The sequence below is a fragment of the Temnothorax americanus genome, unplaced genomic scaffold (assembly GCF_048541705.1).
Source record: "Temnothorax americanus isolate GAGA-0224 unplaced genomic scaffold, ASM4854170v1 Scaffold7, whole genome shotgun sequence".
Lineage (NCBI taxonomy): Eukaryota > Metazoa > Arthropoda > Insecta > Hymenoptera > Formicidae > Temnothorax > Temnothorax americanus.
This window is the reverse complement of record NW_027509792.1, coordinates 5,479,067-5,497,389: the sequence shown is the minus strand read 5'-3', so window position 1 is coordinate 5,497,389 and position 18,323 is coordinate 5,479,067. Positions and strand designations below refer to the sequence as shown.

The following is an 18,323-nucleotide window of genomic DNA, read 5'->3' as shown; positions in this document are numbered from 1 at the left end:
CTCCGGCTACCGGTGTTAACGACTTTGCAAATTAAGGAGAAATTCCATTTCCGATTGATGAATTCTACCGTAACGACTGGCAAGCGTTCATAAACTGTCGGGAGTTAGTAATACGGTCTGAAAGACCACATGTGCCGAGGAATTATCTATTTCGTATTACCTCGATAGAGCTCGATGGATTCTCCTTCCTGCACCATAACTCAGAAAGTACATCAGATACGCCTTTTGTAATAAACCCTTAACAAACCGTTCCCTGTTATGCACTTCCTACAATATCAACATTCCCGGCATAATCGCGTTCTCGTTGTCCTGATTTATAGAAAATGAAAATTAATGCTTATAACTTAGAAGATAACTTAGAAGATTGCTGTTTCGAATCAATAAATACGAGAATTGAGTCAAACTACATCTATAGTCATACATTAAACTGGATAATTACTTGCCGAACGCATCCCATATATATACTGGACTGCACTTGTTTCAAATATAAAGTCTATTGCATTTATGTAAAATCGTTTAATCTTCAATTTATCGATACATAAGTTAAAGACTCTTTTTATTTCCTATTCACTTTCGATCAAGATGTTCGAAGGTCTCTACGAAACAACTCCAACTTCGCGAGTCACGCGGCAGACAAATCGAAAGCGATATCGCGTGTTGCAACTTCATGTCAACAAACTTGCCGCCGACGCTATTACTACTCGTACCTTAATTTAACGTATTAAGGTATACGTGATCCGTAGCGAGAGCGTCTGTTCCAGGCTCAGAGGCGCAGTAAGCGTCTCTCAAGAGAGCTCCCAACTCCCAACGACGACGGCGAGAATGCTATCGCTCTCGCTTCGTTGGCTAATGTCACGCGTCGAAAACGATTATTCCGCGGAGGTTCAGCGCAGAAAGGGAGGAAAGATCCAGGTCGCGGCACGCATGAGCGCGCACGCGGCGCGGAATTATTACGAAACGTCTCGGAGCTGTAGGACTTGCGGAGCGCGTTTAGGACCGGTTGCAATTTACATAGGTCGTCGTCGCCGTTCGTGCGGCGGTGGCGTGGCGGCGGCGACGATGCAATCGGATCGAAGTTATTAATGGGAAAACTACGAGCGTGTGGCCGATATTGTCGCCGTTGACGGACGCGACAGCGCGCGAACGGTGCCATTTAGATACGAAGATCGACGGCGAAAGGTTGCTCGGCGCCGTCTCCCCACGTCCTTGACAACGTACTCTTCTTATCGTCGACAGACATGCGTCCCTTCCGCAACGCGCCAACGTCTAGCGTCTCCCTGATTGACACGCGATAGCCTGTCGTGGACCTGAGTGCAACATTGCACTGCATCGCGCGGCTACTTCAACATCCCGGCCCGGTTTCTACTGAAACCGGTGTCTGGTTGGCTATGCCCATGAATAAGATAATAATTCAATCAGATCGTGTATCATCCGATATAGTGTCGTTATTATATATTAGTTCCGGAAACGGCAAGTGGTCGATGCGATAACATGTGCATATAAAACGCAAAATAAAAGTTAATTAAAACTATATACGCGCGCATATATATATTTTTTTATATCGTCGTAACAATTAGCTAAAGTACTGTGTAACGCAATGTAATATTTCCTGACGTATAAAGTGTCGATCTAATTACGATGCCGATGATAGATTATCGGATAAACGGCGTGCACGGCAAAATAACAACTTTCAAGACGCATCGCGTGAGCGACTCGCTCGAAATTACCGCGTACCTACGCGATTTTCTGCTACGGGGAACCTCGGTCGCTGCCGCCCTCAGCCGGTTCCACGAACCCCGCGACCTCGAGAAATACCCCCCGAGTGAAGTAACGGGTGGCGGGACGGGTGAGGAGAGGGAGGAGAGCCCGCGCGGCACACAGTGACGGCGAAGGCGGTGAACGACGGCGAAAGGCGCGACGTTACCGTGTCTCTGCCGTACGATGTGTTTACGCATTCGTAGTAACCTAGAAACGAGCCGGTGGCGCGTGCTGCATTGTGTATATGCCGAGAAAGATTAGCGGTGTGCAGCGTGCACCGCGACCACGACGACCGTGTGCACGTACGCGCGGTGCGACGTACTGCGTACGCGTGTATACGGTGCATTACTTTCGCCGTTCGGTGAACCGCATCAATGCCATCGCGAGCACGGCTGGTTGACTGGCTAGCCGACCAGCCACGCTCGCTGCTAGCCACGCCGCGCCGTTGCAGTCCCGACGACGGCCGGGACTGCCTGGAGAGAAACTGGTCAACTGGAACCGGAGTTTGTGCTACCGCAAAGTTGGACCGGCTGTAGACACGGCCCCGAGTCGTGAAAGACGTGGGTTCGAGCCCGGGACAGCTGGGCAGATACATCGGCCCACGCTGCAAGCCGTAACGTATTGCGCTATAAAGTGCGAGACAAGCCGCTCGGTCGGCCGATGCCTTCTTCTTTCTTCGTTTCTCGCACGCGAGCAGTCCACTTTTTCGCCTCTTCTCCCTGTCCCTCCGCCTTCCGCGTCCGTGGAGATGCGTAGGAAGCGAAAGGGAAAACGCTGTTGCTAAATGTGCGCAGGTAGAAGAAACGTTCGACCCTGATGGAAGGGTCCGGTGCACCACTCTCACTTTTTTTTTTAGCAGAAAAGACCTCTGAGAATTCTAAAAACGGCTTAGCAACAATCGAGGTAGCACTGATGTCAAATCGATACCTATTCGTAACTATTCGAACTAACAAATATTATTCAAGAGCCAGTAGAGATAGCTCAAAGAAGTGCCTATACAAATTCCACTACGAAGTTCATTTCCATATATAAACAAATATATTAGGAAATTTTAAACCACCGACTTATAAGTATTTATATTTTTGGTTTCCTCCTTAATGACCGAAGAAAGTCATTATAATATCAAAAACTTAAAGCTTTATTATTGCAACATATACGCCGTTTATAATTTATTAATCGATTTATAATTTAAGAATCGAAAAGTTTATGCGATGAACGAAAGAAAATTATAATTGTTTTCCGAGACGATTCATTTTCTTATACAGTCATCGCAGTTTCCTGGAACTCGGTTTTCAAATAATTTTTATAACGAAAAAATTCTTCAATACGTAAGAAAAGAAAACATAATCCTACATCGATAATCGCACTTTTAATGAAACAATCGAGATAACGCGCCTGTTTCAACTATAACGCGAGATGTTATTTTCTAATATCCATTTACGGATTTATCGTTCGCTCAGGATCTTCTCGTTATCGATGGGTGGCTTCCGACGCTATTCCAGCTTACCGGGATGAAACTATAAATTGTCTGGTTCGCCGTCGCGCCGGCGTGGCCCTCGATGAGGCGGGAAGGGAGACGAAGAAGGACAAAGTGCCGGTATATTTAATGGTAGTTAACAGAGAGAACTGGTATTGGTACAGTTCTGTGTACGGAGAGTACTCGCTCGGCGTCAGTGTTGGGGTATCAGTAGTGGGGTACGATGCAGGTGTTGGCCTTGGGCTCCCTAACACCAAGCCTACAATCTCTAAGGCTCGCCTGTATATACGTGTTTCTCGTACGTTCCGTACGCACCACCACCGAGATTCCGAGTTATATACTCATAATGCAATACCGTCAATCCGGGCCTTTGTTTATATGGCATTTGACACGACGGGGACTCGTTTCGTAAAATCGCGTTTCACGAAACGCGAGAGACACTCTGTACCCGCGTTTGCTCTGCCGTCCCGTGAGTTTGAGAGACGATCGATTTAACTTGGGCCGGACGGGGCCGGATAATCGCGAACGGCTATCCTCCCCCCACGCCCACGCGATCAAGGATTTCGATGCGATTAGAATGGCCGGTGCAAGGACAGCTGACTTTCCAGCAGAGAGGTCTATCATTGAATTAATTCGTTTCACAATGGGACAAGGATATAAGTTACAATCACGACAATTGGCGATTCATCGACGAATCGCAGCTACTGAAACGCCTTCGAATGTCCTAAATCTAAATCGTTTGTCGTATCTATATAATACCTAATACCGTATTAGTCTTTGATAATTACTCGTTATATACCTTGTCTACGCGATGTTTATGAATTGTTTCATCAATATTTACGAGTTAATCACGCCGACAGAAATTAATATTACTCTTAGGTGTACATCGCTCGTAAGCCTAATCTTCTAGTCACTCGGCCGCGCGGCTCAGCCGTAAACATGGCGATTGCGGCGATGCCGAGGGACTCGCATGAATATGTACGTGGTGATATTCCGTGGCTGGCACACGAATCACGAAAGCGTCGGAGTCGGCGGAGATGGCGTCAGCTAGACCGTCGCGGATTTATCCCGCGGTCCCGGTGCGTGTATAGCGAGGTCTGCCATTAACGCTATCGTGCATATTGTTATTATTCAGGGCGCGCTTTTATGCAAAGCAGACAGGGGACGCGCCTATGGGTATCGCGATAGCGACCGATCGACGGAAGAAGGCCTTGGAGAAAGTAGATACACGGGGGACCGCCATCGGCGGGGCACATCATCGCGGCGCGGCGTCAGCGAGCTGCGAGGCGCGTGCATCTCTCGCTCGCGTAGCACGGTGTGGCTTTCCAGCATCGAGCGGGAATAAATTACCAGTGGTACCGTTACTGTCTCGCGTTTACCCGCCACGCCGTGTTTACTCCGCACCGGCCACGCCGAGAGATGTTCGGGATTTTCAAGATTGATGCCGCCGAGCCGAGCGCGAGCACGAAGCTAAATATTTGCTGTAATAATATCGCTATTATGACGAAGCCGTATCAGCGCGGTATACACGGGGATGTGTGATCAATATGACCGAGAGAGTTGGGCACAATGAACTGTTAAGTAAGCACATTTGCGTTCGTGAATGTTAGACGAAGACTGAGATGGGAATTAGAAAGAAAGAAATATTCGATGCTAATATAGTTATTGTATAGACGCGAATATACGATACATTGAAAGAAAAAAAATACAGATATGTGTATTATTCAGAGGTAGAACGAATGCGTTTTAAGTTTACTCCATATTTAATCGAAACATTAAAAACACATGTTTTTAACAATAATGTTTTGGATTGCAATATACATACATATTGCAAAATACTTTATCGTATAAAATTGAACGCTCTGTAGTTAATTGGTATGGCATACGAAAGAATTTTAACGATAATTTATTATCTGTTGATGCGCGTAACACAAGCGATAAATGAAAGGATGTGGAAATAAATTATTGTCAATAAGCACCGGGCGCAATTTACCTCTCCCACGCGTACACCTGGAACGGTTTATGATCACCGAAGGGCGTATTGCACACATCAAGTTGTTTCATCATTCTCCACGACTTTTCGCCTTCACGCTCACAACAATGCACCGATTCCACAGATTCCTCGTGCCGCGTGCGCACGACTCACGTCAAGCATTCTCGCCGGGAATCTCAAACGATTTTTTTCCCCGTTTCCGTCAATCTGCCGTCGCCGCACAACATATTTCGCCACGATTGCGACAGCAGCAGATTGCAAAGGTCGACGTATGCAATGATCCCGATATTACTCTCGTGACACTATCGAAAATAGATTCGATGAAAGAAATGGAAATGTTTTTGCGCAGAACGAAAGAAGAGATTTTTTAAATTATAAAATAAATCCTTTGCCATATATACATTCCACATGTAGCTTTGATATGAAAAATCTATTTATATCTTTTTTCGAAGATTTGTGGTGTCACCACGAGAAATAAAAGTCAAGCGCGAGCGAGATATCGCGAGATTTACCTACGATCGCGCGATGCGTGACGTCAGGCATGGCCACGTGTCGAAGATGGAGAGATCGCATAGGTCCTGCACAGCTGGTGGTTCCAGGAAAAGATAATTTCAATATACGGATAACGAGATGTTCCGAAGATAACTGTATCCAAGCTATCCCATAATATTGACACGCAATACACACAAAACCTTTACTGATAGAAAAAAATAATCAAACATCACGTAAAACGGGCCTGTTGTATTCGATACGCTATATTATCGGTGAGACTGTATTATGTAACACGAAACCCCAAACGCGCCACCTGTGTCACATTTCCAATTGGTATTAAAAATTATTCCGCAATTTTCTCTTTCTTATGGCACAAGTTTTGAATAATTCATCTTTTTGAAGTTGACGTAAATTAACGGCAAATCGCGCTGGGTTTTACATTACGTGAAGAAAAAAATTATTACACGTACTCTCTTCCCGCGTTTTCCAGTGTGACGCTGAAAAATCCAATCCGCATGATTACCGCAACACTTACTCCGCCAAGTCGCAAATACACGCGCGTCACCGTCAGGAATTATTGCCATTACGCTGTTGGGATAATTATCGGTTGCGCATGTAACAACACACTAGAGATCGCGTAACGATACGCATCCCGTGATAGTATGCAGCAACACGTATTTATGCGGTGTGCTTGATATCTATACTTAATGTCGAATCTACATCATTTTACATCAGTTTTGAGTTTCTCTCATTTTCCTATCCCAATTTTCGCATGAAAGTTATATCAACAACATATACCTAAATTCGTCGAGTACGTTTCTAGATTTAGCCTAACACGTGCCTTCTCCAGACCTTTTAACGATTATATAATGTTCTGGAAAGTGAATAATATTCGCTGATGAGTTTTCGAGAGAATTCATCGATTTCCTACGAGCGAAAACGTTTCGTGATAATCAAACGCTAGCCACTGTGGAACCAGCTTAAGCCTCTCTTCGTGACGACGCTCGCAGTCGAGCAGTGCGCCTCGTGACGTCAGTGGTGACCACGTGCTGAACAAGAGAGAGAGTCGGAGAGTAAAGAAGCCTCTCCGTGCCTCTCTCGTATCGCATGGAGCGTGGCCCGGGGATCAAGGACGGTTTTACTCGCGAGAAGCGGGGCCGCGTGTCCCTGCATCTCGTCGTGATGCTGCGGTGGGGAGGAAAGGAGGTACGTGCAAGAGGCAAGAGTGGCCTGGGGGACAAGGAGAGAGAGAGAGAGAGAGAGAGAGAGAGAGAGAGAGAGAGAGAGAGAGAGAGAGAGAGAGAGAGAGAGAGAGAGAGAGAGAGGCAGAAGCAGAGGAGATAGGTGAGGGCAGCGACGGAGGGAAAGAAAGGCTGTGAAGGAGAGAGGGACGCGGGCCAAGTTATAATGCTCCGCTCGTCCACTGTCCCGAGACTCCCGAGGAGGTGAGGAAGAGGGAAGAGGGAAGAGGGTACCCCGTCCACTTGCTCGCTTCAACTTCTTTCTCCTGTCTCTTTCTTATACGGGTCTGCCCCGCAGCGTCCCTCCGGTTCCTTCGTCCTCGTTGCACTCTCCACGGGGAGATAAAGAGAGGGACGTAGAAGGGAAAGGGATGGCAAAAAGAAGGGGTCAGGAGGGAAGAGAGGGCGGCGGAGGTGGTGGAGGCCACGGGGGAAGAGGGGAGGTTAGGAAAACGTGTCCCAGCCTGCACGACTCGGTACACTACCTGCCAAGAATTCTGACCATAACAAAACGATACGCACCATCGAGAAGATCGTTCGATGTCGTGAAAAGTGACGGCGGATCTCTAAACAACGTCGCGAGAGAAAGACGCGACTCTTCAGAAAAATAAACACTATATACGGTCTCTCTCTGTTATTTCAGCAAACAATTGCGAATTATCAATCCGGTTGCTCAATCCGTCCCCTTTTTCGAATAGCGGGATAACTTCTTATTGTACGTATGAATTAACATCTGCATCACAAAACCCATGTGAAAATGAACAAATACATAAATTACAGACCTGAAAAGTGTAGACGAACAATAAACTATTGGTTTCGCATCAAGATTGGCGATCATCTGGTCTACAACAGCTCGAAAAGCTGTGTCGTTTTCTTCTTTTTCTTCTTTTCGCTGTTTATTTCCATTCCGTTTATGCAGTAACGTTAATTAATTTACGAAAATGTAAAACGATCGCGCATTTAAATGAGAACACCGTAGCACACACTTGACGTCGAGGAAAGGGCCCAGGCAGGTCTATAAATATTACATCCTAGCCCGCTCTCGGCCGCTAAGTGGTGCTCGCCACATCGCATCTGGATGCGATCGTGGTTATGCAAAGATTTCCGACAGAAATTATGCAAAAAGTCCCGCTCACGGTGCAACGGACTGCGTACGATTCGGCGCCGAATCATGGGGAGTCATGGAGAACGCGCGGGAGAGGACGTTTTCTTTTTTTGTCGTCGTCGTGAGGAGAGGAGGATGAGGGCGGGGAAGGGCGAGAGAGGAAGTTAGGAAAACGTGTCCGAGCTTGCACGACCCTGTACAGTCCCGTCAGTGAGTTTCGGCGGCGACGCGCTGCAACGTAGAATCGGCGCGACGTAAATGTAATGAAACGATATCTCGAATTCGAGAGCATCCGAAATAACGACACCGATCTCGATATCGCGTGAATCGATCAATTATTCCTGGCACGAGAGAACGTTTCCCGTTTCCCCCCTGGAACCTGGAACGAAATATAATCCTGTTGCCTGAGTTGCCTCGAGGACGTTCCGCGAGCAGGACGGGACAGGTTGCGCCGCGCGACTCTTGCGGCGACTATACCGGTTTTAAATTATCATAAACCCCTTAACCCCGCGCAAACTAAATTATTTTTGCGCTCTTGTCCGAGCGAGGCTGCAATAACCCGGGAATACGGTTTCTCGATATTGAACGTTTCTGTTTATCTTCCACGTTTTCGTCGCGCGGTCGCGGCTTATTGCGACGTACGTTGAAGACGCCTCGGAAGCGTCCGGTAGCTTCTCCGCTCCGGATCGCGTCAAACCGGTGTGTCGGGAAAAAGTGTGTTATCAGTGGCGATTACGTCGCTAAATCATTACGCAATAACATAAGCGCGCTGAATATATAAGCCTACGATGCGCCCGCTCGTTAACCGGTGATAACGATCGTGACAGATACCGCATTAAACCGAGCGCCGTACATCCGTTAGATCGTTATCAGACGGAAAATCGAGCCGCGGCCGGATCGTCGTTGTTTTTTGCGGTTGTGCCGCCATAAATTCATGCATATCGCGAGGTTTCGCTCGCGAGTCCTCTTCCCCCCCTTCCCCCCAATGATAGGTTGTATTCGCGTATTTCGCATTACCCGCGTTCGCGCGAGAAAAATTCGGACCTGCTCGAACGAACGAGGGAGATGATTGCGCTGACCTTGAAGGCTCCGCGTCAGTGCACAGCCATAATTGAGCCGCGATACTTTCATAGTGCAACTGCCGCAACGTGACAATAAACTAACGGCCGAGCTGATGCCGCGCTGTTTATCGCGTTACCTTCCCGCCTGTTATATCTTTTTGTTACGTTCTTCTCTCTTCCTTGACATTATTCACGATGGGACATAACTCCCGCCGCGGTACAACCGCGTCGGGACAACGGTACTTTCTTATTACGAGGGACCCTAGATTATCTATTTATTTTACTTACAGCCCTACACGCATGGCCGACAGTTAATGCCGACGGTTAATGCTTTATCGCTACTACCTCCATCGTTATAAAAAAAAAATTATAATGAACATTTAAATACATGAGGTAGACATATAAGTATATTTAAATATCCTTCGTATATTTTTTAAAGAAAAAATTTTACTTTTTAAATACGATGTAGCAACGAGGAAAAAACGATTTGTTTTTTAAATCTAACATATGCATATCTTAAGTTTTTAACCTTATATACTGCATCGTGAATATTGAAACGAACTGGATGAATCCGTTTATTTTTTTGTGTTTCAGAATATATTGATGCAACGCTGTGTATCATGCTGAACACCGTGGCACCCAAGAACCGCAGGAAGTTTCCGTTCCGAAGGTGTGCACCTCTACCTCTGGTCGGAGCAAATGAAACGCATCGTCGACTAAAGTGAAGTTTACTTACGCGTCGCGCTCGCAAGGCCAGTAAAAGTAATAGAAGCTCGTCGGTATATACACGTTCTTCTAGACACAAGTCGGAGACAACGGGGAGACTTTATTCCGTAGAATATTTCTTTCTCCCCGCCCGGAATCTCCATTGTCCTCGAAACGGCGAGGCTCGTCGCACTTCCTCCTTTCGCCTCCGACAAATGTCTCACCGAAAAGACGCGAGTTATACTATCGGCATCCGTGATTTTGCAATGGCATTAACGCAGCCGTAACTCGCCGATGTAAATATTTATGGTGGCGTATCCAACACGGAAAGCGCATCGTGTGTCTACCGATACCTTCGATGCGTATTTTTGTAAAATATCGTGCGCATGAATATTCAGCGAAGTTTGTTAGACTCGAGCACTCTTGTATAAAGGGTAGCTAGTATACCGAATAATTGTACCGCGCGCGAATTCTAATGACTCAATCGTGCTAAAGCCGAAACGACGAATCTGTTCGTCGAAGTGAAACGTTGAAAATCAATCCATTGTTGAATGACAAGACGACAGCAATCCGAATTTAATATACCATCGCAATTATTCGCGTAGATTCCTATCTTAGTATCGCGTTACGATGTGGTAAACTCAAACTCTTTCGTGCTATCGTAGATATTCAATTTCCGGGAGCTCCAGGAACGCCGAGAGCTTCCGCTCGTAAAATGCGCGCGTACGACAATCGCGACGATTCGACGGTAAAGATCGCAAGTGTAATGCTCGCATAAAGTCTCGTTCATAGCGTTTCCTGGCGGCAGATAAGGCCTTGAGGAAGGTCAGCGTACAAACTAAGCACTCGGGAAGAACGAGAGCGAGAGAGAGAGCGAGAAAGACGAAAGATGAGAACTCGCGGGTGAAGAGTCGCGATTGCAATTGGGCAATCTGGTATGTCCTCGACGGCGGAAACTCGAATGGAAAATGCGGAGTGCGCCATTTCGCGGGGATATCAAAACCGTCGTCGTCGTATCGTTTCGCGCGCTGGTCGCGGCGCCTTCCTCAATACTCAAGACTCGCTTCGAGAGCGACGCGTGTTGTCCTAGGATAAGACGACGATATCAGGACCTACCACTACGTGTGGGCGCTGCGTTGTCGCGTCGACGCGAGGCATTGCAGGCAGAAGGACGGGAATGAGCGAGAAAGAGAGAAAATACGAGTGGCCGTACGAGACCCTTAGCATTACCAAGTCAAATACGGCGAACGTTGCCCCGTCGCGTCGTCGGAAAAATAGCGAGGATGGAGGAATCAAGGAATCTCGGCAACAACACTATTGTTCGCCCGCACCCCGTAGATGCTTTTACTAGCGGCAGCGAGGCGTCACGGACGCCGCTTCAATTTACAGGAACGACGTCGCGGGTATATTCCTGGCACCTGGTTTAGGCGGACGCGCTTCCTCAGGGAGACCCACGGATTGAATTCTCCCTGAAGTTCAACTTCGCGTTGGTAATGCCGAACGCTTTCCAGACAGAACCTGAATCTCGGTGTCGCTGACCGACTTATGAAAGAGTATCCAGCAGAAATATCGCAAACATCAAATTTCAAATATGCTTTCGTGGAAAAACATCGCTAGGGAGAAAATATTGATATAATTGAAGACTCCAGATAAAAGCTGCGTCATTTATCCGAATTACTATATTGCGACGTGAATCGTACGCGTGGCGGAATCGAAAGTGCGAGAGAGAACGCGCACATGCGACGGAAGAAAGACAGAGGGAGGGAAATATTGCGTCAGAGATCGCCTACGGAGTTGCTGGCATTTTGCACCGCGTCGTGTGTATGCTCGAGAAAGTTTATCGTCCTATACTTGGATCGCCGTTACTCGTGCCGCCGCAGCTTCGCGGCGATCGTAGACCCGGGACTCGCGACTCGCGAGGGAGAGACGAGGAAAAAAATTGTCTTTCGATTTTCATGGCTCGGTAAATCCTCGCGCGCCGCCACTGCCGCCGCCGAGTCGCCGAGTGCGCGGCTTTCCACGATGAGTTTCGCAAGACGATGGGTCTGGAGATGAAGGCTGGCGACATCGAACAGCGTTGCCAGCTTCGATAATCGATCGACAATTACTAGTACCGCTAATTATGATTTTGATCGTTAATAAGCGAATTATTTTGATTGGCGCGCGATCCCGTATAAGCATCGTGTAGTACGTCATAGGTCGGTCATTATTGAACCTGTTATCAACTATGATATCACGATATACTTAAAATCAAGGCTGCCGTACTACCAGACGTTAAATCTATTTGATCACCCAATGCTTATAATTATATCTTTGCTGATACAATTTGTAATGATTAATACGATAAGTGCGTGATAGTTCCAATTTAACAGAAAATTAAAATATTGCAATTTTACACGAGCAATACCATTTTCTTATACAAATTACGTCACTGGATAAACTATCCGTTCTCTTCGTGCTTGGCATTGAATTAATTCGCAATTTGGCATCGACGCATACCAAGATCACGCATGACGACGATGATCAATGTCAGGTCGGTGTTGCGACGTTAAATGGGGTTACATGCTCGTGACGCTCCGTAATCATTATCCTCGATGTTACGTCCATCATCGTGCGGCCGTTTAGCCCAATTCCGTTTGGCTGCTGGTCAAAATAGCGCCGCGACGGAGCATCGATTTCCGTGACGCAGTTGCTCCGCGGTGTTCCTGACCTGCCTTCTTGTTTCTTCTTTTCTCCCACCGCCAGGCCGGCTAAGGCAATCGACAAGTCGGTGGCCCAAGAGCCGACCGGGTAGTAATCGCGATCCGAGCATAGGCCACTTCATAACGACGGACAGCCGGTAGGTTGTAAAGCCGTCGTAATTCCCGCGGGATAAAAATCCTGGCACACGCTCTCCCCGGTATATCCACCGTCGTCGATGGTGGTGGTAGCCGATGGAAATAGCTGATGGTGGGGCGGAAAGACCGGCCATTTCTTGGCTTGCGACACCCTTCGCAGGAGAGACCAGCGTTTTCCGCTCCTTGGCCTTAATTAACATCTGACACGAGTCCACTATACCGCCACTGGCCCGTCTCCGCCGCGCCGATCCCCTGCCGGACTTCCAATGCACTATTGCTTTTTTTTCCTCTTCCGTTGCCTTCTAATGCCGTTTAATTGCTTCTCCAGCTGTTGAGAAGTGGCTGAAAGAAGTGTTGACCGATGGCTACGCTTGTTTAACCCTGAACGTCGTTTTGCCAGGTGCGAGGGAAAGATAGCATCTCACGGATATTTAACTTACCGTGAAAATTCATGGAATTGATACCGCAACGCGCGAACAATTATTCCGAACGTCGTGTGCCGCTTATTACGTCGTAATCGGCGCCCTTTCCAAGGGCAAAAATAATTTTCACGAAGAAACCCGAAACGAGAAAGCAAGATTTATTTTTGTCGTTCGTAAAACCAGTCGTCACAACATCCAAAAGAAACATCGAGAACGAATATCAAGAGATTATTTATTTAATAAAGCTTAAAATTGCATGTAACACAAGTAGGCGGAAACAAGACGTCGTTTGTAAGCAGCAAGTCACGTTCTTAATCACGTGCTTTCCGGAGAAGGCAATTTAAGGACCGTAAAGTGCATAAAGCGCGATTCGAAAGTCGGAAACAAGTCGAACTGGAAACAATTGTTTTGTCATGTGGTATTTACACGAATAATATATAACAAGAAACAGAGAGAGAGAGAGAGAGAGAGAGAGAGAGAGAGAGAGAGAGAGAGAGAGAGAGAGAGAGACAGACAGACAGACAGACAGACAGACAGACAGACAGACAGACAGACAGACAGACAAAGACAGAGACAGAGAGAAACCGTCGTCAGGTAGCAGTCGAGATTGTCGAGATGCGAGATCGCGATTGCGCGCGGAATCGATAAATCAACGAACCGGGTAATCGATCATAAGAGCGATCACGGCGCAGCTCGGCTTTCAGCGCAGGACGGCGATTAGCGGGGACGTTCAGATAATTAGTATATATTCATCGCGCGGCTGAATTACGTAATCCTGGGACGCTGTCCCGAGCGCGATTCGTCATTAGGCCGTGAGCGCAACCAGTCATCGACACCGAAATGAAATTCATCCTTGATGCACTCCAAAATTGATTCCGTTCGTTAACGCGGCCGAGAGCTCGTTGCCCGCTCGACGATTAATCTTGTCGCGTCGAGAAATTTTGAGCGTGTAATAGGATATTCAAACACGGCTCCATGTATTAAGTTGAAGTATTATAAATAAATTTATTTATTTATATTTATAATATTCTAATTTTATAATTAAGCCGTGTTTCTATTATAGAACACACAAATTCTGATATAATAAAATACATATATACGTTATATATTTGAAAAATACTTTGTAGGTATGTTAAAAAACATTGTTCTTAATTACATATATACATTTACATATAATTATGTATATACAATAATTATATAATTAGGAACAATTGAATTTTAATATACCAAGTTCCTTCAAATATACTGACTAATAGGCGATGATGCCGTGGGCTAATTGCGCAGCACTCGATCATGACGAATTAATTACCGACGGTTCGTCGGATGACGGGTCAAACTTACTTACATGCCGAGTAAATAGCCGTAGCACGATAAGCGCGCATAAATACATAATAAAACTTTAATTTCTGAACGCATCCGGGCACGGCGCATCACGGTGCGATATCGATCGGTGAGAAGCGAAAATATATAGGCGAAGACGCGTCCGTGAACGTCGCTGGAAACGTAGGAAAAGTCGAGGCCGCGAAAGAAACATGTGCTCTCGCCGAATGCGAAAGAACAATGGTCGCTCGCTGAAAATTAACATTTTTACACGTAGAACCGACTTCGCCGCCGATTATGCGCTGCGCGATGTGTTCGGTTTGCACGAAGGCTCATTGTTCTGCAACGGCAACGGCGAACGACGCAGCGCGCCCGTAGTAACCTTGGCCCCGTTATTATTTGCTAATCTTCACACTCCGCGATCTCGCGCGAGCTCGGCGAGCGAAGAGCGCGCGCGGTTCCGCCAGCGCGATAGCTTTGTTTATGAATAGCTTCATCCTCGCTTCGGTACGAGCTACGGGCGAAACAAAGACACTGCAACCGAGGCGAGACGAAGAAAGACTTACTCACATGCGATAACGATATCGTATAGTCTATAAAGCTAACGTGTTTTTTGGAAAATCTAAAAAGTATCAATCTCTTAATATCATTAATATATAATATATAATAACGTTATATTAACGATATTTCACGTATAAAATACAAAATATCATTAATATAACAATTAATATATAATAATATTTATAACAATTACTAAAGCGTTAAAAATTAGAGACTGTATTTTTTAATCGATACAACTTTGCACAATGTGTGTGCTTACTTGTTACATTCATTTTGTATAAGAATCTTTTACATTATAATATTATAATATTATAAATACAGAATCTCGAGAAGAGAGTTCAAAGTGAAGCAGGAAACGATTGACCTACTGCCAACCGCGACCGTTCGAATTTTCCTTTAGCGGAAAGAGAACTTTAAACGATACTACGAATTATTATCTCGGAAGTAGTTCTTCGTGGCGGCTCACGCCTGAACGAGCGCTCTCTCGCTCGCCAGAGCTGATACCATACAACGCAGATCATATAATCACTATTATCAAGGTATATACAACGGTAGCGAGAGAGAAAGAGAGAGAGAAAGAGAGAGGGAAATTCTGGAAATTCAGATAAAATCGCGGTGCCCGACGTTACTTGGAAGAGAATAACGATCGCCGATAGTGTTTCCAGCGGCACGTGGTTCCGCGAACTTTATGTCCCATCGTCCAGTTGCATTTGTTATTCGCGCTTTGATCATACGCGTACAACGGTATATGCACGGGACAGTAATAAGGAGGAGAAGGTGGCAAAGGGGAGGAGGACAGACTTGGTGAACAAGCGAGGGGATCGTGGGGATGAAAGAGGGGCTCCCCTTCGAGCAATTTTCTACCTTTGTTAAGCAAGGTTCGTATGGCAGGGAGGAAGGAGAGAGAGTCGCGCGGGTACCGGCGATATAAACTGAGGCCTGATGCAATTAGTTTTACGAGAGAGAGACGGGGTGTGTAGGTATATAGATGGCTACTGTGGCATTAAAGTGCTACTAAGGCAGACACGCTCGCGCTTTAGTGCTTCTGTGTACGTTACTGCCAATGAGTCGTAATCGGACGGTCGCGGGGAGATTTAGCTCAGGGCTAGGCGAAAGTATCGGCATGGACGATCGTGCAGATCGTTCGGTATCTGCCGCCGTTGTAAGGGCTGAATTATGTCGCGGTACCGATGAACGTTAAGATGGCAATTTCAGTTTCTTCCAGGCGGCGCACAAACTAGTAAGATGAGGAAGAGCCGCGTACGAGGTCGCAATTTTAGAGCCAATCGGCGTAAAACGAACTTAGAAGGCGTGGATCTCTTTCTCTTGCCTGCGTAATAAATTTCGTGGTGTCGTATTAATACAGCAACGCGCACTTCGACGCTAAGCAACATCGCGTAGAAATCGCGGTACCTCATTTGCTTACGCTATAAAACGCGTCGAAAAAACCGCAACAATTTTCCCAGAGAGCTAATTGCGAAAATTGAACGAAACTCGTTGACGTACGCACCTTGCGATGTTGCGTAAGATCAATTGTGCGCACTTGTATGCACTTTCAGCGATTGCACATATGTGTAAAACAGTATAGGCATCACACATATCGTACTTTGTGGCGCAATAGTAAGGGCTCAATTATACGAGCTACTAATGATGACGCTGAGAAATTGCAATTTCATTTTCTCTAGGTGAAATGTATCGTTTATAAGAGCGATCTGCAATTCCTCTTCTAAAATGGGCATGTCGTAGGTATTGTTGTCACTTTTCCGCGATGCCGATTGGTTCTCTTGCTGCGCTTACTTCATTTGCAGCTGTCATTGTATATTTTGACAGTTGTGTGTATCAAGGGTTAATAGTGTAATAGTAATAGCATAATGTTAAAGCTAAATAGCGCGCGCGAAGCGCGCGTCTGTAGTGTCTAGTGTTTATAAAAAGAACATGAAATATGGATAATAAAGAATTCCTAACATTTAATAAATATAAAAATGTATGGTATCAAGCAATTAGAATGTCAATGTTTTTTATAAGACAGCAGGCAGCTAAAGTTGCTAATCATTGATTAGTAATTAATTTGATATTTGTATTGATGAAAGTATTAGATTTTGTGACGTTGTGCGATATATATCTGCGTAATTATATATATATATTTTTTTACAAGATATAATGACACATCGTCAAACTCTCGCATAAGCACATACATGCTTACTGCAAATACGCGCACGTGTGCTGCAGTTTCTCGATGAGGAAATCGAAAGAGAGCAGATAATAAACCAATTTTCATGTAATGTGAAGAAAACTTATTAAAGGTTCGTCGTTTCATGCGCGTTATTAGAGACGACTCGTGACTTTCGTAATGCGAATAATAATTTTCCTTAGCTACCTGTTTGAAAGCGGATTTAGCAAAGAACCTTTCCTTGATTAGTCGTGCCTGCGTTCTTAGTCCGTTACTGACACTACAAAACTTTTCTTTGATTCATTTGATCGCCAGACTTTAACGTTGACGCACAACTTCGCCCATTATAGAAAACCAAGACTTGAAATTTTAAGCACACGCTTTTATTTTAAGCACAAATTAAAATCATTCCAATTTTTATACTTAGAAAAATAATAATAATAATATATAGAGAATATTTAAAAATATTACATATATAACAAGATAGTCTGTAGGATTATGTCTATGAAAAGGTCAAGCTCATCGCTGAACATGCGTGTTATGTGTCAGGATTTGCGTTATGATTGGCAATATTATATAAGACATACATCTAAATTCCTTTTGTTTGTAAAGTAAATCTTATATAAGTGTACATGTTCATAGCAATTGATTAATAATCTATCGTATAATTAAGTGCCTATCGAGGTGCCTATACATAGTGCCTATACATATCGTGTACAACTCGAGAAACAATACATGAGTAACCAATCACGTAACCAATCGTGCGGATGATCTCGGAGAGTAACAGTAGTTTAACATTATCAAACTGTCCTGAAGCGTTTGCCTGTGTGTATGCGTGCACGCAACGCCCACACGCATGCGGGACCGGTCAGACGTCACGTAGAGTGACTCGAAAAGGACGTCGCAGCATGCAAAGCGAATCTTCCTTCCGATTCGACAATGGTAGCCAGGGGAGAGAGAGGAGGGACACGACACCAGTACATCATCTACACTCGAGATATTGTCTGTGTGTGTGAGATAATATACCCCCCGTGCTGTATTGTCTACCTTGCGGTTTACAATAATGACGACGCAGCATACAGAGAGCTTCATTTCACGATGCCTTTGACCGACCACCGCTGCAAGGAACCGTTTAAACTCTTTGTCGTCGAACGGCAAATACGATTTTCCCCAATACGTCG

At 45.6% G+C, this 18,323-nt stretch overlaps 1 protein-coding gene and 2 long non-coding RNA genes across 4 annotated transcripts in view; 1 reads left to right on the top strand and 2 right to left on the bottom strand.

The window, feature by feature from the left end:
* Window positions 1-18,323, bottom strand: part of LOC143906000 (uncharacterized) — a 186,266-nt gene that overhangs the window by 137,637 nt on the left and 30,306 nt on the right. The window lies entirely within an intron of this gene.
* Window positions 1-18,323, top strand: part of LOC143906002 (uncharacterized) — a 140,247-nt gene that overhangs the window by 105,494 nt on the left and 16,430 nt on the right. Inside the window, exon 3 of one of the 2 annotated variants that reach the window (XR_013259411.1) lies at window positions 9,722-9,797. This is a non-coding gene — a long non-coding RNA (uncharacterized LOC143906002). Of the gene's footprint in view, window positions 1-9,721; window positions 14,175-18,323 lie in introns of those variants that run through there. The other variant, XR_013259410.1, reaches the window with a different exon arrangement.
* LOC143906071 (uncharacterized) lies at window positions 5,458-6,202 on the bottom strand. The gene is made up of 3 exons (XR_013259439.1): window positions 6,191-6,202; window positions 5,745-5,925; window positions 5,458-5,530 (listed from the first exon to the last, which is right to left on the bottom strand). It is a non-coding gene; the product is annotated as an uncharacterized LOC143906071 (long non-coding RNA).